Source organism: Giraffa tippelskirchi, chromosome 2, assembly GCF_054371585.1.
Source record: "Giraffa tippelskirchi isolate mGirTip1 chromosome 2, T2T-mGirTip1v1.2.pri, whole genome shotgun sequence".
NCBI classification, from domain to species: domain Eukaryota; kingdom Metazoa; phylum Chordata; class Mammalia; order Artiodactyla; family Giraffidae; genus Giraffa; species Giraffa tippelskirchi.
In genome coordinates this window covers 59778613-59798256 of record NC_137276.1, presented here as the reverse complement: position 1 = coordinate 59798256, position 19644 = coordinate 59778613, and the positions used below count along the sequence as shown (strand labels likewise).

Below are 19644 nucleotides of genomic sequence, written 5' to 3'. Positions count from 1 at the left end.
AGAGCATCTCCTTCAGGTCTCCCAAAAGCTGTGAGCCCTTCTCTCTTGATAGCTGAGAGGGTGGTGGTGAAAGTTGAAGGAGTATAGCCCCCTGTTCCCAAGTGACACCTATGGCTGCCCTGTGCCTACACAGTAACAAGCTCCCTGGTTTTTCTCTATAGTCAAAGGTTACAAAATAGCCACCCATATAGTTTTTCAAAATCAAAAGTACTGCATTAAAAAAAAAAAAAAAGACTGTATCTTCATAATCACTGGAATAAAAAGATCTGAAAGATTTGTTTCATGTTCCTACTGGGGATTAACTCACTACAGTTGAGTGCGTGTCCCCTTGTAGAGAAGTTACCCAGTCCCCACCACTCCTTATTGATTACATCCGCCTGATTCCCGTGGGCATTTTCTGCTCAACCCCGGAAGAAGGAAGTAGGCCCTTCAGAGCTAAGCCCCACCCTGTGGTTCAACCACATCAGTGAGAGAGGCAATTCAGCTTTGCCCATTGCCACCAATAGCCCACAGATACCTATGATCTCAAAAATCTTGCTCTACTTTGGGTCAGATTTCAACACTTATGAGACTGTTTTGTTTTTTTTTTTCTTTTTTAAAAAAAACACAGACTTTTCTTTTTTAGATCCATCCCCAGATCTTTCACATCCTCTGCTCTTGAAGTGCCTGCCAGGGTCTCTTCATCTAGTGACCATCATTACTCTACATGGCTGCTGTCGCCAGAATCAGCAGTGAAACCACCTCTCCAAAGCTTCTGCTTCACAGACATGCTTAATAAATTAACTTTGTCCTTTTAGAGCACAGGGCCTACAGAGGAGCACTGATTTTTTTTTCCTACTTTACATCAGCATAATATAATCTTAAAGTCATTCTTCTAAAAAGAACCCTAATACATTCATTTCTTCAAAGCACTATTACCAGAAACTTAATCCACAAAGGACGCAGGCACTCGGGCTCACTGTACCCAAACTGGGAGGTGGTGGATGAAGGTGTAAACCCATACTCAGGCAGACCTGGCATCTTGGGTACCAAGATGAGGGACATGCTGCCCCAGGCCTTGTATGCTCTGGCACTACCTGAAGCCACCCAGGCCAGGGGAGGTCCAGAACAACATTTTAAGGGCTCTGACCTGCTACAAGGTTTCTCAGCAACCACAAATCTTAATCTGTGTGGGAACTGCCAAGACCTGCTGATCTGTTTCTTGTCACTAGGGTTATGACCACTGCTGCAAACACTGATGAACATGAATGCTCCGCCCAGCACTGTTCTACGCACACTGGCTGTATTTTCTCATCCTTCTCAAGACAGACTCATTATCATCAGTGCCTTTCTACAAGGAGAACCTGAAACTTAAGAGTCCAAAGGATAATAATAAAACTAAAATCCTTTAAGAACACTGTTCTAATCCTCTAAACACAGCAGGCACTGTTCTAAATGCCTCCATATGCTGGTTCAATTAATCCTCATAACAGCCTTAATTGTGTTACGATTTATGTCATTATCTTTCTATTATAGGGGAGGAAAGTGAGGCACAGAGAGGAGGCCAAAGCCAAGCTCACCAAGCCAGCGAGTGATCAGGAAGGACGTGAACTCAGGCGGCTGGCTGTCAAAGCTGTGTTTTAACCTCTAGCCTGACTAGTCAAGGCCGTATACTGGTCAGGGTGAGAGCAAACAGCCTACTCCACGTGGTCAGAATCTAGACCCACAGTACAGCCATGCGCCCTGCAACTTCTCAAGATCACTGCAGAATCAGGTCTCCTCTGCAGTTGTCTCCACTGACTGACCCACAGGCTCTGGGATGGATGCTCTGCCTCCTCAGAGCCAGGCTGAAAGATCTTTCCTAGTCTTATTTATTTCTGAAATCTCAGGAGAACCTCTAGTAGAGGAGATAAGCCATATGAAAGAATTCTGTGTCATGGTGGTGCATTTTACATGGGCCACTCTCATAGTAGGGGGACCCTCTCAAAGTGTCGTCTCTAAATACAAGAAGCAGAGTTGTATTAAGTTTCCTTCCTAGGGGGTTGGAATTCTATCTAGTATTGAAATCTGATAGCTCAGTTGGTAAAGAACCCGCCTGCAATGTGGGAGACCTGGGTTCAATCCCCGGGTTGGGAAGATCTCCTGGAGAAGGGAAAGGCTACCCACTCCAGTATTCTGGCCTGGAGAATTCCATGGACTGTATAGCCCATGGAGTTGCAAAGAGTCGGACACAACTGAGTGACTTTCACACATCACACATTGAAATCTAAAACTCTCCAAGCTCTTGGGTCTAACCCTTCTTACCCCTTTTAGCCATATATTCATTTCTGTGAAAAAAGTGTGCCTGAAGACATATAATACACCCACACTCACAAGGTTACCTATTTTCCCTTTTCAAAGAAACTAGAAATTCCGGGGCTCTGAGAAGTCTCTAGTGGTCTGTGACATGGTCACCTGCATCTGGGTCCTACAAACACTGGCTCTGGGGAGCACAACCAAATCATCAGCCACTCACCCCCAATGACCTTAATAGAGAGTGGATAGGGGGAAAGTTTATAAATCAGGATGAATCATTTGGTTCACCGAGGGAAAAGATAAATAAACCAACACTCCAATTAATTTTAACCTGAAGAAGAAAGTGCTTGTGAATGGTGCTTCAGCCAAGTCCTTAGGGTCTGAACAACCTTAATTATTCACAATGCAAATTGCTTTTATAATGCTGTCTAACTTGCTTCCTCTTCCCTTCTCTCATCCCCTCTGCATCCTCCCCTCTCCTTTCCTGCTCTTTATTCCTGAAGAACCAATAGTAAATTTCTGGAAAAGACCTTCCAATCACCCAATTGTTTTCTCCAAAAACTGTTAATGAACCTTTTGCCTTCTGTATCTTTGGCCACATCCCAAGGAATGTGGGATCCCAGTTCCCTTACCAGGTATTGAATTCAGGCTCTGGCAGTGAATGCACCTAGTCCCAACCAACGGACTGCCAGGGAATTCCCATGAATCTTTTAATGAAGCTTTCCAACCCTAATTAGCTTATTTTAACATCCCAAGGCTCAAGTAGGCCTAAATAATCCACAGATGGGGTCCACAGCCCCTTGGACTGCTGGAAATTGAGTGCAAAACCATAGTCTAGCTCTTTCCTGACTCTCTGCCTGCCCAGAAGTCTACAATTTTCATAAACTCTTCAGAAAGTCTATGTTCCCCACCACCTTCCAAAAAAGACCATTAAGCATTAAAGAACTACTCCATATCTACCTAATCACTGTATCACAAGGACATTTAAGATGCAGAATGGAAGAGCCTGGACTTTGGAGCCAGGCAGACTCAAATTCCAGCTCTGTCACTTAGGAGTTGCATGAATTTAGACCATTGTCCTAACTTTCCTGAGCCTCCTTTCCTCATCTGTAAAATGATGATAATAACATCTTCATTCCAGGATTACTGCTTGATTAAACAAAATAATACATGAAAGCACATAGCATTCACCTACAGGAGAAGCAAAACAAAAATCCTCTCTACAGGAGAAAAAAGGTGTATCTAGGCTCATTCGTGGTGAACTTGCTCTCCCGTCTTTGGGAGGTGCATCCCAGTCTTTGTTACAGATAAAGGTTACTGCTCTATAGAGACAATCAGGCTGGGATGGTCCCTAGGAAATCCATAAGAATCAGATAGTAGGAGATCTGAGCACATTAGATTGTAATTCCTTTTATGGATCTCATAGTGAAATGCCCAATCTGAATTAAAATAAACTTCCAACCTTTCGCTTCTCCACCCACTTTAATCTACTGCCCCCCTCGCCCCCCAACATGATAAGCGAAGTCTGAATATTTCAATCATGTAAAATGTGAAGCTGCATCACTGTAAAGACACTAAAGTGACTTGAGGGAGCCTGCACAGCCAGTTGCCAGGGGTCCTGCAGCAAGCTTCACATCTCCTCCATCCCAAGGCAGCTTGGTCCTACCTGGGTCAGCTGGGGTGAATGCCAATGGGATGATTCTAGATCCTTTGGCTGCTGGGGCTTCCAGGACAGCAGCAGTGATTCCAGAAATATCTTGATTAGTTGGCTCCTGTTTTATCGGCCAGATTCCAGGGAGAGAGGGCCAGGAAAACACTGGGGATAAGAAGACCCCACCTCTGCAATTCTGCTTCCCAAAACAAACTTGTCCTGACTGCCAGTTAAAAAAAAAAGGAAAAAATCAACATCAACCTTCAGCCTAATTAGCTGAGACTAGGTCAGGGACTGGAAGTGATCGTTATTCTCTAGATATTTGATTTTATATTACAAATTGGATCTGGTGTGTGCTACTAAAGAGCTGAACTGCATTTAAATACTTATGGCATTTCTCTTTGGCTGTGATGAACTGTAATTTGGAAGCCATTTATAGAGGACACAGTTCTTTCTCATCAGACCATGTTGTGACAGAGACTGTGTTGGTTTTCTGGATGACATTGACCCTGCCACTTGCTCATCTTACACTGCTCAGGTGATCCTTGCCCACTTGTATTGTCATCCTTAAAGTTCTAATTATCAGCCTCCCTCTCCAGCTAAAGAAACTGTCTTTAACAAAACAAGTTTAAAAGAGAGTACAGGAGAGTGAGAACATGCCTAGGATAAACCAAGTGGTGACAGTGGTGACCTCCTGGGATACTTTCTTGACTGGACATGCATATGTGGTGGCAGGAAACCCAGAAAGCAGAAGGTCAGTCCAAATGTTCTAAGAGCCACTGCCAGGGTGAATGCCATGCTTCCTTTGCTTCCCTTCCTTCCTCAGTACTAGGGGGTTGTCCCCTGACCAAGGGTCACTTCCCTAAGGCAGCACAGTTTCACAGAGAGTGAGCTTAGGCAGAGATCATGGACAAAGTGAAGAAGAGCACTTCGGTGATGCTGACTCACTTGCAGAACCAAATAGCCCAGTGAGCCAGAGAACCGGGGCAGTAAGTATACAGAAAGTGTCACTACTTGGTATATCCACCTGACATCACACAAGTTCCAGAACAGGGCAGTCCTTGAGCAAATCAGCTGCCTCTCCCAGCACAAACCTGGTGTCCACAGAAGGATTTGGACAGCTTTTTCTGCCATGCCTCTGCTATTGGCCTGCTGCTAACACCGAGCCATAGACAAAGGGGAGCTTTCCATGAATCAGTCTGTCTCAATCTCGGCCTCTGTCTGTCTCCTTTTGCCATTATTTGCGATACATGTGGGATGTTATGGTTCCACAGACCCAGATACACCTGGGGTTCTGCTCACCTAAGCGCTAGATGTGTCTGCTCCCAGAACAGACAGTCAGTTATTCCAAGCTCCATTCTAACCAACAAGGCATGGTCCAAGTTTGTAACTCTTAATCCCAGATTGAGAGAGGAGTCACATTCCTTCTGAAAGGTTCCTAGAAGACTTTTGATCCCACATGACAGTGACTTTGAAAGTCTGTTTTGAAAACAGAGCTGAGCACATGGGTATGCCTGTCTCCTCTCCACATACAGCTCCCAAGTCTCTGGTTCTAAAGCGAGCACACAGGGAAGCACATCTCCTTTGCAGGGCCCTTGCACCACAAGAAAGGCTATGGGGCAATCCCAGCATCTAGAGCCTGAGCCTAGAGGATGATGCTAAAGACCAGGATGCCTTGGGGAGACTCAGGACCCAGATCAAGCATCAGTTCCCTAGAGAAGCTTTTCCTCACCCACCGAGTTGCTGACTGCTCTGTCCCCTTATGTCCACCCTGCCCTAGACCATCTTCTGCTGGAGCACCAGTTTAGAGCATCTAGCCCTGGAGTTGGAGCTCCTGAGACTCAGATGCTCTTGCTGTCCCCATTATCTACCTAAGAAGCTTGTGACACCCCTATAGTTGGTCACAGAGAACTTACAGAGCTGGCCTGGGCTGTTGGGCACTGGGTAACCACCACTGGAGAGGCATTTGTGGCCCTCCTCCTGTGACTTCAGGAGGAGTCTAGGGACTAAGACCTGGGAGGCAGTCGGGAAGCCATGGCGGCCACATGTCCACAAAGAGGAGGGTAGCAACCTCCTTTGAAACTGAAACTGCTGAGGTCCCGTCTGCAGCTCAGACAGTACTGTGGATCCCTCCCAAGGGATCATTATCTCAATTATCTCACCTGGGCCCTGACTAAACAACCCCGTGGTGCTGCCACTGAGATCCCAGATTCTAGCTTAGAGGTAACTTCCTACCAGTGCCCTGGGACTTCCGTTGCCAAGAGATATGAGGCCATCAGGCAGGAGGCCCATGTTCTCACAGAATCCTGGGGAGGAAGGAGGGCTCTGAAAGGCTGGAATAGGCATGCTCTACCAGCCGTTTGTGATTTCAGACATGGTATTCAATCTCTTTTGAAATGTCAAATAATATTGAAGGAGCATGTGCCATTTTTACGATTTTTCAGGAAGGGTCACGGACTAATAAGAGGTTGAGAACATTGCCTAGAGGGTCCAGGCCCCCGCTGAGTACATGGTGCTGTTCTATTTATAACTGATATTAGTGGCCTTACTCCTAACGTGGAAACAACAGCAGAATCCAGAACTAACAGATGTATCCACTCCTGCAGTCTATCTACTTCTTCTCTCAGGTCTCAGGTATTCTGGATATTCAGCTAATAGGTTGTTCACATCAGCAGAAAGGAGCTGACCAAATGCACAGTCCAGAAATAAAGATCCCTGGCCTTCTTTTGTCTTCACGCAGGAGATACTCTATTGGACCCATCCTGCCTGAAGACCCCAGCCTCCCACACCCCCGCCCAACCCCGTCCCCAAGCAGGATATGGCAACAGAAGGTCCCCGGCAGCCACAGACATGTGTCAGGGTGATTTGGTGAGATCCAGCACTGAAAGCAATTTCTTACTCAGAAAATCATTTATCATGGACAGTCTGTCGAAAACAATCTCATTTCAAACCCTTCCCAGGGAGAGAAGAACTGACAACTAGCTCTAAGTAATCTACAACATGGCCACTGAGAGTCATTTATCTTTCCTTCTCTCAACCCAGGACTTGATGCATTCAGGAGAGTAGAGGAATGAGTCATACTGACTCTGAGAAAACCCGTTCACCCTGTAAGGAGGGGCTTCAGATAAAAGGGTGAGGTGGTATATTAGGACCGCCACACACTCCTGGGTGCATAACTGGAAACTTCTTATTTTCTCCATTTTACTAACAGTCAATGCCCAGAAAACAATTTTAGTATTCTAAGAGAGAGATGTACCTCCCTCATTGCAAAATATGCTCTTTTTGTACTTTTAGTTCATCTTAAGAGCTAGAATTCTCCTTCTTAGGCAGTAATTAAGGAAAAGCTGATTGCTTTTTCTGTATAATCTGACTTTCCCTTTGCCTGGGGCAGTATTTCCTTTGCCAGACCATAGCATGGAGTTTATGGCATATTAGTAATTATTCTGTGCATACCATTAGCACTGACGTCAACACCCTGGAAACAGACAGACTATCAAGCAATTTGAGGTCCATAGAGAAAAGCAGAAGGTGGAAAATTTTCCCTGTTAAGTTCCTGGCATTTTTTGGTAATTAGTTGCAGATAGGAAAAGCAATCAATCACTTTACTTGCAGAATGTCTGACTAAACCCAGGTTCTGGTTTTGAGGTTCACCAGGCCCACAAAGATGCCTTTGAACTTCAGAGTTCCATCATTTTAAAGCTGTGGTCAGCCAGTGACTTGGAAAGTCCTGCCAAATGCAAATTATGACATGGATGCTATCTTCCTAGAAACGAAATTAAAACAGAAACACCTTTATAGATGCACCAGTTCTCAGAAAGATTTACGTCATAGATACTTCATGACTGTAAGACTTTGATTCTGAAATAAATCACAAGGATGTGTGTACATGTGCTGTTTTAGGATGAAACGGTCCCCATACTGTTTTCATTTTCTATCGTTATCAGAGCATCTGAAATCCTGACTTTGAAAGAAATAATACGCAATTTTGCCCAAGACAAATGTAGGGATTAAAGTTAAAAATCTGGATTCAAATCCTCCTTGTGCCATATCCTAGCTGCCATTTCCAACCTCTCTGTGCCCTGGTTTCCTCACCTGTTACTGGAGTGAGCAGCCATTTCCTACTCCAGGGGATATTCCTGGCCCAGGGATAGAAACCAGGTATCCTACATTGCAGGCAGATTGTTGCTGTCTGAGCTACCAGGGAAGCCTTCCTCACCTGTTATGGGGGTAATACTGGTACCTACCTTACAGGCTGCTATGAGGATTAACTGAGGTGACACAAGCAGTTTAGTGCAATGCCTACCACAGAGTAAGCATTTCATTAAAAACTTTCTGGAAAATTCTCAGCCAGAGATGAATTAGGGGGTAGGCCAACTGGCTGGTTTCCTGGGGGTCAATGTATAAGATGTCCAAGAAATCACTGTAAAAGTAACAAGATCAAAAAATGGGATTTTCAGCAAGAGTCCTTACTACACATGATTAGGAAGAATGCTGGGGCAAACCACTTGTGAGAAGGTAAGACTCTGTAAGGATAAATTCAAAGACCAACAGAGGGTCTCCAAACTCCTGGGGCAAGTGGCCAGGGCCTTAGGGGTATCTCTGTAATAGTTTTCTTCCTCCCCCTCCTTCTCTTCCCCAATAGGAAGCTCAGTCTCTTCACTAAGTAAATATTTAATAAAGTATAAAGAATACCAGTCTGAAGGCATGAAAAATTATTAGCCTGTCCAGGTGTCTCCTTGGTCTACCACGCTCTGAGCCATTTGGGCATTGGACCTAAACACTCTCTCCGCTCCTCCCCTTCTCTCTCATTATTTAAGCACCCATCAGCGGTCAGAAATTCCAGCTCAAGTCCCCTGTAGTCAAGTCACAAGGCACCTCCCTCCATCGGGGCCAGACTCCAAGGGAGAAGTGACCCTCAGCACTCATGTAAGGACCTACAGCACTGAAGACCAAGAAAAGGAAAATCCACCATTAAATTGCTGGGACCTATCAGTGAGTGTTATTTAGAAGGTGTAGCTGAAATTTTTCTGTAGGGATGTAAGTTTACATCATGAATAATATAAATAGTTGCTGACTTTTCCAAAGTTAATAAAGTAGCCTGTGGTCCATAGTTTTTTCATTTTGCTAGAATAATAAGAAGGCTATGGTCTGATCAATAACCACTCCAAGTCCATCCTGAACTATGGACATTGTGGAAAGTAAAACAAAGGTGGGTCAGCTACCTGGAGAATCTCAAAATCAAAAGGTAGCCCAGTTTATCTTCCTGATTTCATCATGAAGATTTATCTCCTTCACTCTCATCAACAGGTAAACACAGAGAATAAATACATTAAAATTTCAGTGTTAATTTAATCAAGCATGATTTGACAGGGAACCTACTGCAAAGAGGGCACTCTATGATGAAGTCCAATACCAAAAATAGTGAGAGTTTAAAAGTAGATTATTTGAAATCCATCCCATTCCCTTTACTCATAGTCAATGTTGAGAAAGAAGATCATTTATTCAGTCTACTATCTTCTAGGGACATGGTATGAAGTGACTCATTATCTTCACTCAGTGTTAAGGAAGATAATATCATGGCCATTGTACAGATAAAATGGTCAAGACATATAGAGATCATAATTTGCCCAAGGTTACACTCCTAGAAAGAGGCAGACCTGCACTTCCCACACTGCCCTACTGGCCCACTCCTAAAACTGTCATAGAAGATGGAGCAAATTGCCTCACATGAACCAGGGTGGGTATCAACTGCTGAGCGCGAGCTGCTTTTACTCTAGAAATCAAAGAGTAGCGACTATAAGCAAACAGAAACAAAAACAAAAGAATTGAAAATAACAAGTGTTGGTGAGGATGTGGACAAACTGCAATTTTCACAGATTGTTGGTAGGAATGTAATATTGTACAAGTACCATGGAAAACAGTTTAGTGATTCCTCACAAAGTTAAAACTGTTAGATAACCCAGCAATTCTACTTCCAGATATATAAGAATTAAAAATAGGAATTAAAACAAATGCTTGTGTACAAGTGTTTATAGCAGCAATTAGTCACAATAGCTAAAAGGTGAAAACAACCCAAATGCCCATCAACAGATGAAAGGATAAATAAAATGGGATAGATCCATACAATGGAATATTATTCAGCCATAAAAAGGGATGAAGCACTGATACATGCTACAACATGAATGAACCCTTAAAATATGCCCAGGGAAAGAAGCTAGACACAAAAGGTCACATATATATCATTTTATTTATAGGAAACATCCAGAAGAAGTGAATCCATAGGGACAGAAAGTAGATTGGTGACTGTCAGGGGCAAGGAGAACAGGGAAGCAGGAAATGACTGTTGAATGGGTATGGGGTCTCCTTTTTGGGTGATGAAATGTCTTAGAACTAGACAGAGGTGATGACTGCATAACAGGAAATATACTGAATGTCACTGAATTGGACACTTTCATATGATTAATGGCTAAATTTATGTTATGTGAATTTTAAGTCAATTAAAAAAAAAAACAACCAAAGGTGGTAAAGAGAAGATGATCTCTCAATTTCTCTATCCCACTCTGTCCTCTGTGAGTGAGGAAAGGGAGCCCCGCAGAGTTGCCTAACCTAGAGTTATAGAGTAAAGTTCCATTGGTGGAGTTGGGATTAGAAATGAGCCTTCTGTCAATTAATTTAACACAACTGGACAACACAGCTGGATATTCCTGCTCCCCAAGGGCACTAGAGGGAAAGGAGAAAAATATTAAGGTAAATATATCTTCTTCAAGCATAACTGATTGTATCCCAACTCCTGTTTCTCTGGCTCAAGGCTAAGGTCCTCCGAGAAGGCTTTCTCCATCTCCAACCCAGGGAGAGAGGTCTTCTATTTCTAGGTAAGCACCATCCTTGGAGAATTTAGCATCATGAAACACTCTTGACTCTCCTCAACAGAGTGATTTACATGCTCAGAAAGAATCTATTTCATTTGCTTTTGCTTGAAGTGAAGTGGATAACCTCTATTAACAGAATGATTACTGCTTTAATTTCCAGAGCTCTCATCCATTACTGAAGGCATGCTGTCTCTAGAGAAGAACCCCAAGTAACTTGGGTTTTAACACACCCAGGATTGATGATTTACTTAGCCTGGGCTTTAGTTGGGGCCAAGTAACTGGAGAAATCATGATTCTTTTATCCATTATTCTGCTGACATCAAAATCTCGTAATACCCAAAACCCTGAAATGACACTTTTCTCTCCTTTACTATTTGTACATGTGACTAGGAGAAAATTATGCTTGATGGACATGTTTAAGGTACATAAATTCTCAAACAGCTTCTTTCCTGCTTGCTCTGATCTGTTTCCACTGAACAAATCTGCATTGGCATGAGAAGTCATGAGGCTCAGGGCTCATTCTTTCTGCGCTGGCTTGGCTTTCTGAAGTATGTGGTTTTTACGCCATTGCCTTGAATGCAAGAGCGTGCATGTAAAGATGTATGAGTATGTGCATGTATACAGTGAATACTTTTCCCTGTTAAAGGTACAGTGAAATTGATGGTGGTAACACCTTGCCGCCCAGCTCTCTGAAAGTCTGTAGTTTTTAGGTCTGCCACTAATCCTCTCAACATTTCTACAGACTGGAACTGAAACTCTGGTCTTCTAGAAGGAAAATACTAGTTATTAAGATTCACAGCCTAGAAGTCATTCTTGAGTTGTATTTTCAACTAAACAGCACATTCTGTCCATGATACCCCATAGTATGTGCTCACCACCTCCATCCCTCCTAGCCCAAGAGATAACCTTCTCAGCTGGGACTAATGAAATATCAGCCTCCCAAATATTCTCTTTGTGAGATAAAAATCTTGGGCCTTATACTCTATTCTCTGCATCATAGTCAAAAGGACTATTTTTGGTAACAGCTCTATTGAGTTACATACCACACAATTTGCCCATTTAAAGCGTACAACTCAATAGTTTTTAGTATATTCACAGAGTTGTGCAACTATCATCACAGTCAACTTCAGAACATTTTCATGACCTAAGAAAAAACTCTGCATCCTTTAGCTGTCAATTCCCAATCTTCCCACTGTATAGGGCATAAAGCAAACACTAGTCTATCCTCTGTCTCTATACATTTGCTTATTCTGAACTTTAACATAAATAAAGTCATATAATATGTAATCTTTTATGATTGACTTCCTTCACTTAGCATAATGTTTTCAAGGTTCATTCATGTTGTGGCATTTAGCAGTACTTCATTCCTTTTTATGGCTTAATATTCCATTGCATGGATACACCATGTTATATTAACCCATTTGTCCATGGATGAGCATTTAGGTTGTTCTCATGTTCTGGTTCTTATGAATAATGCTACTATGAACATTCAGGTACAAGTTTCAGTTCAGTCACTCAGTCGTGTCCAACATATATTTTCATTTCTTTGGGGTATATACCTAGGAGTGGAATAACCATGTCTTATGGCAACTCCATGTTGAACTTTTTGAAGAAATGCCACACTGTCTTCCAAAGCTACTGTATCATTTTACATTTCCATCAGCAGTTTACAAAGGTTGCAATTTGTCCACATCTTCACCCTTGCCAACACTCGTTATGAGCTATCTTTTTTATTACAGCCATACTAGTATGTGTGAAGTGGTATTTCATTGCGGTTTTGATTTACAATTCACTGATGACACATGTGTTGATGACTATCTCTCCTTGGTTCATTTTTTCATTGAGTTGTCTTTTTATTACTGAGTTGTAGAGTTCTTTATGTAGTCTAGATACAAGTCTCCTATCAGATATACAATATGCAAATGTATTCTCCCATTCTGTCCTGTCTTTTCACTTATTGATAGTGTCTTTTAAAAAACAAAGGTTTTTAAATTCGGATGAGGTTCAATTTATGTATTTCTTTTCTTTCCTTGCTTATGCTTTTGGTATCATAATTAATTACCAAATTTATTGTCACAAAGGTTTACCTCTATTTTCTCCTAAAGGTTAACAGTTTCTGCTCTTCCGTTAGGTCTTTGATCCATTTTTAGTTAATTTTGAATATGATGTAAGGTAAAGGTCAAACCTCATTCTTTTATATGTGGCTATACAGTTATTCCAGCATCTTTTTTAAAAACATACTACTCTTTCCACAGTGAATGATTTTGGCAACTCATCAAAAATCAGTCAACTATAAATGTATGGGTTTTATTTTGAATTATGAGTTCTAGTCTGTTAACCTATACATCCAGAATGACTTTTAAAAGCAGAAATCACATGATTCCTCTCTCAATAAAACAGCTCACCCCCCATCACAAATCACACTCTATTTCAAAGGTTCTCACCCAGGGGCCACAGATTCCCAAGAGGTCCTAGGATAATATTCAGGAAGTCCACTAACTTGGATGAGAAAAATTACATCTTTACTTTTATGAACCTCTAACTCAGATGTGGCATTTCTTTATATGTACGTAAAAATGTGAGCAGCATACTAGAAGAGTATTAATCATACTTCTGACTTTGTTTGTTAGCAATAAAAATCCCAGATATTTACATGTAGGATTATAACTGATGTAGATATCTCAAAATATCATTTACATTAATCCTACTTTAAAATTATAGGAATGTATTAGAACCGTTGCTCTTGATCTTCATAATAATGCACTAATCAAGAGGCACATTCAATAATGAACTTGTTTTTTTATATTATGGTAACTGTATTTCAATATAATTGGTTTTCTTACAATCCAGTGTTTTTATATTATGCATTTATAAATATTCTGAGAGGTGGGGTCAGTCTTCACAAGACCACCAAAGGACTCCTCAGCACATAACAAGCTAAGGAACCCCAATTTTTCCATTACCAGTTTTACCTTCTTCACATCAAGGATCATCAGGTTAAATTATTTATTTGTTGACATGTTTATTGCCTGTGTTCCTCTGACACTACAATTGGTTAGTGCCTAGTACTTAATGTAGTGCCTGGCACATAATAGCCATTCAATAAATATTTATTGAGTTAATTACTGAATCATCAGTCATTTTCTAAACAAGAGCAAAATCATCATCTTAATGAAAATAGAAATTACCCATACCAAGCTAGTGATGTATAATTCATACTGAAAATAATTTCACATTTATATTATCATCATCAGATTTAATAAATGCCATTATGTCCTATGTCCTGTAGTAAGTGCTTGATGTGCAGTGTCTCATTTACTGTTCTCAGAACTAAGGAGGCAGAATAATTATTATCCATATTTACAGTTGTGGAAATAAAGGCTCAGAGCAGTTATATTCTTCCCAAGGTCACAGAGCTAGTAAGTAACCGAGTCAGGATTTTGTAACCAGGTTAACCTGCCTCCAGATTATCAGTTTTTTTTTTTTTTTTAACTACAACAAAACACTTCTAGGGGGACTAAAATAGGAATTTCAGAGAAAAAGAGGGGGATTTTTCTGACTGTCCAATTGAGAAAGCTAAGATCCTGTAAAGTTAAGAAATATGCCCTAGGATGTAGAGTTTAGCAGAAATTTCCAATAAAATATTCTTTCCACTGTCCTGTTTATGAGGCACAGCAGAAAAACCCCTCAGCAAAAATATAGCAAAACTAGGTGCTAATGGATTGGCTCACATGAAAGGATGAATTTTTGAAAAGGTTTATTTTGCAAGCACAATTAATACTAATAGGCATTAAGCTGAAGTCTGTTCTTTGCTTTCCTGGGGTCCAGTTTGCTTCTCTAAATATTAGGGCTCGGCCTCATTCTGGACATTAAGCACTTCATTAAGCTGAAATCCAAGTTAATTTGATTGCACAATTACAAACTGTCCCTGGCTGGGGATTGTCTCATTTGTCAGGTGGCAAGGGGGCAGCATGGCCTGATGATATGCCAGATCCGCATTTTATCCCCAGCTGGAGGTCTCAGTGTTTTCTGGTTTTGACCTCATCAAGCCTTATGGTAAGGAAGATAAACTGGAGCAGGAAGACAGATGCTCTCCTTACCAAATCTGTTGAGGACACCTGGAGGCCCATCCACTGGGTCTGCAAAAGGACAGGGCACAGGAAGAGTGCTGGTCACTTTGAGATGGCAGCAAATGGGGTCAAACCAGAGGCCCACTGTGCCCGGGGCAGCTCAGTCACTTGAGGAGCAAGCCTCCAGCAGCCTCCTTCCTGGCCCCTGTGCCTAGTTTCATTTTTACCAGCTGTGGGATCACCAGACAAATTATTCAGCTTGGGTGTAGGTGGGTTCCAAGGAGATGGATAATCACGTTCAATGGTGATTTGCTGACATTAACAGACCCTGGAAACACCACATCTTGTAAAGTAGTATTTCCCTCTCCTCTGCTATTCATGGATGTAGTCAAAGGACCCACTCCCAGCCTTCTCCAAGAGAGACTCCTTCTGCGGCCAGCCCAGTCCCTCCACTGACTCAGCTGCAAAGATGTCAGCGTTGCCCAAGAGACATCTGCCCTTGGCCTTCAGCTGCTGGGAGGCAATCTCTCAATCCTTGGGATGTCATGTCTGAACAAAGTCTTCTGAGGGCCTTGGGTCAGCCAGGTAGAAACAGTAAGATTGGAATTAAGGAGAGGGTGGTAAACCACATGAGAAAGTCCAACAATGTGATATATGGTGGAGGCTTTGGGTCAGGTGGAAACTGTCAAGCTCCAATGCGGCTGAAGAAGGTCAGCCAACACAAGTTTATGTGATTGAGTCTCAATAAAAACTCTGAACACCAAGGCTCAGTGAGCTTCCCAAGTCTGCAGAATTCCTCACATGTTGTCACACATCAATGCTGGAAAAGTACCACTGTCATGATTCCAAAGGGAGAGAACAGTGTGGAAGCTCTGTGTTTAGTACTTCCTTGGGTTGGTCTTCCAACTCCCCCAGGTTGGTCATAGGTACAGGTGTGCCTCTTCCCTTGGCTGATTTTAATATATACTCTTTCCTTGTAGTAAATTGGCTGTGAGCATAACAGCTTTCAGTGAGTTCTATGGTCCTTCTAAGAAGTCAGGGGGTAGTTTAGGGAGCTTCCTGAACTTGTAGTTGGTGTCAGAAATGAGTGGTCCTATGGACAGCTCACCTTCCCCACTTCTTCTGTATTATCTAAGCTCCACTCAGGCCTGGGGATCCAGATCTAGTCTTCTTTCCTACCTGAAGATGTCCTAAATTACTGCAGACCAGAAAGCATGCCCTCTTCTTGACTTAAAGCTAGTGTTTCTCAAACTACTTTTTAGCAAAACCCAAAGGAATAAATATATCTTACATCACAAATCAGTACACACCTATGTTTATATATTATATAGACATCTGTGTACACAATTGAGAGAAAATTTTCATATACACAATGACCTTCCCAAGCAGTATTTTTATCTAAGGCTGTTCAATCTCCTTAAAAAAAAGAAAAAAGATGTTTGCTGTGTCCCACTCTATTGCTTTTACAAATTAGTAATGAATTGAGACTTGCAATTTTAAGAAACTCAAGTCTTGCCCACTACCTCAATAATTAACCACATGGCTGCTTTGTAATACATCTTGTTTTTTTCCCCTTAACTTTAATGTGTTCACACCTTATCCCTTTAAAGAAATGATTAAAAGTTTCAAAATAAGCCTCAAAAGGAAAATAACAATATTTAATACATTTTTGGCCACTTTCATGCTAGGCAGTGTACTAAGAGCTTTTACATGCATCACCTAATTCTTTCCACACACTACTCCAAGGAAAGTAATATCATCCTTCATCACCATTTTCACCCCATTTCACAAGCTTGGAGAGGTTAACCAGCATGCCCAAAGACACACAGCAATAAAGAGGCAGAGCAGGATGAAGCCCAGGAAGGTCAGATTCCAGAGCCTGCTGCTAACCACAGGAAGCACTGTCTTTCCTTTCCACCCATTCTCATTCCCAGCCAGAGCTCCCAGCTAACCTCACTGCCCCTCAGTAGACAGGGCATCACCTACACACATGAATGCAGAGTCCTGGCCTAGTCAGCTCAGGGAAGAGAGAGCTGGCAAAAGTTTCCTCCTCAGTCAATGCTCTTTTTAACCAAGGGTCAGTAACCTTCTGCCTGCATGCAGCCCTGCATGCAGGCCCGTCCGTCACAGTTCCCCTCATTCATCTACAGGAAATCTCTGTCTTCCAGAACACCAGTCACCCCTGCCTGCTTTTCCGCACCCCTCCCGCCTTCCCTGCACCAATTAAATGGTCATGGTCGACCAGCTTGGAGACAGGTTAAGGCATCAAGGAATCTGAAGGAGGCAGGGAATTCAGGGGAGATGGGATTTCTCTAAGAAGCTGCTCTGCTGTTTTCTGTCAAACTGGTCTGAAGACAGGTTGGATGTGTCCACAATGATCCCCAGTGACTCTCCAGTGGTAGGGAAGAGTCACAGTCTTGCAGAGAGGAGGTAGCTCCTTTCTGCATCTGTTTGGGCACCCTAATGATGCCCAGGTCCTGTGTCCCAGAGCTGCATCTCAGAAGGAGTGGTTTTGACTGGAGATTATTTGCATATTTGACTCACAGCTCAAGGAGGAAAACTGCCCCTAAAAACAGGTGCTAACTCACAATGTATAAGAGAGGCAGAACACGCACAGTGTTTAGGCTCTGCCCTTTAGATTCACTTCACTTTACATACTGCTTCCTGTGTTGCTTGGTATTAGAGGAATAGCTGGGAAGTCTAGGGCCTCCCTTCCCTAGTCGCATCAGCATTGCCCCTATGTTCTCAAGATTTCAAATGCAGTGAAGGAAGAGGTATGACCCAAGAAGAGGTATACACCACAGAGAGACTCACACCGAGACTTGTCTTGTATACCTAGGAAAGGGAGGGTTCCCAATCAGTCTTTACTTTGGGTATGAATACTGCCCTCTGCCATGTGATCTTAATGGCAGGAAAAAAACCAAAAAAAAAACAGGGTGAGCGAGCAGGTAAGACTACCCTACAGAGCAGGAATCCTTAACTTGGGTGGATTAACCTGAGAATCCCTGACAAGCAAAAATTCATATGCTGCTGCTGCTGCTGCTAAGTCGCTTCAGTCGTGTCCGACTCTGTGCGACCCCATAGACGGCAGCCCACCAGGCTCCCCCGTCCCTGGGATTCTCCAGGCAAGAACACTGGAGTGGGTTGCCATTTCCTTCTCCAATGCATGAAAGTGAAAAGTGAAAGTGAAGTCGCTCAGTCGTGTCCGACTCCTAGTGACCCCATGGACTGCAGCCTACCAGGCTCCTCCGTCCATGGGATTTTCCAGCCAAGAGTACTGGAGTGGGGTGCTATCACCTTCTCCTATAGCACTCATTAAATCCCCCAAAGGGTGCTTGACCCACAAAAGAACCACCACCATCATGCATGGCAATGTACACACGTTTTCTATCATTTGATATGCTGCAGCTCCCAACTCTCACCCATTTGTGCCTCCTTCAAGCATATACACACACATGCACAAGACACACAGACACCAAGTACCCTCTCCTTGCCCACCTTCCAGCCTTACCACGTACTTGATAACCGATTGTGCTCGAAGGCACAGACAGGCTACATGGCTCAATTATTAATGCTGCTCTTTACAGACCTTGTCTTATTATTGCTGATCATGCTATTAGGAAGAGGGAAAAATCCTTAATGCAGTCCTCACCCATTTCCTCCTGCTGCTAGAGGAAAAAGCATGTGCCAGGTGGAGTCATCTAATAGCATCATGTTTTCACCTTTCTCTGCAGACAGTACCTGCAGTTTCCTCTAGGGCATCAAAATCAAGTGTATCTCCAACGGGCTATGGGCTCATTTTCTGAGGGGACTGGGAAGGGAAGGTAAAAACACCAGCTCTCAAAGGAAGAAATGGGTACTCTGTCTGAATAGGATGTCTGCATGAACAGGAATGTAGGTAGAGTATGTTAACAGGTAGACCCTGGAGGTCTACCTATGGTTTCCTCCTGAGAGAATCACAATCAGTGAAAATTCAGGAGATGGAGGCATAGCTCAGACTTGAGACCATATCTGGAGAGGAAGGTACAGAGATGCTATGCTATCTTGAAGGGGTTCTTGAAGGGGTCACAGTGTAAGAATTTCATAAGCTGAAATTAATTAGCATAAGCTAATGCTCAGCAAATTGGGAACTTTAAGGTTGATGAATCTACACCCACGGTTTATCTATGTTAACCCATGCTTTTATACCAACATATGTTAAAAATTAAACCAAGTTTCAAATGTGCCCATTTGGCCAAGTAAGTCAGAAAATAATCTTGAGCAATTATCACTGACACACTTAGTATAGTCAACTCTGCTTTGGTCAAGTAATACACTAGTAGGACAGACAGATTTGGACCTTTATTTCATATAAATAATCTGACAATTTAAGGGGGTTATGTTCGTTTCCATTTATGTCCTGGAAAATAGACTCTTGTGACTTAGCAACCATGTTTAAAAAGCTCTTGCAGTTCTTAAATAAACAGAGTGTATGTTTATGAGGTCCTAATGATGTTATTTTCAGGGATGACGTAGGCTTAGTGATATGTGTCTTTGGGGATTTACAGTAAGTTGTGAGTGATTTGTTGCTGCGACATACAGTATTTGTCTAGAGAAAGGTGAACATTCACTTATGCAACATTTGGAAACATATTAAATGGGAAACAAGCTGGGGCTTGCTCACCATGGAGACAGAAGGGCCCCTTTTGGGGAATTAGAAGACCAAGAGTTAAGAATATTTTCTGGCACTCAGGGATCAGAGCTAATTCAAGACCAGAAAGAGAGACAGTTTAGAATAGAG

The 19644-nt window shown here is 42.5% G+C and overlaps 1 protein-coding gene across 27 annotated transcripts in view; it reads right to left on the bottom strand.

Moving 5' to 3' along the window:
- The window catches only part of KCNMA1 (potassium calcium-activated channel subfamily M alpha 1), a 762573-nt gene that overhangs the window by 351408 nt on the left and 391521 nt on the right, over window positions 1-19644 (bottom strand). The window lies entirely within an intron of this gene.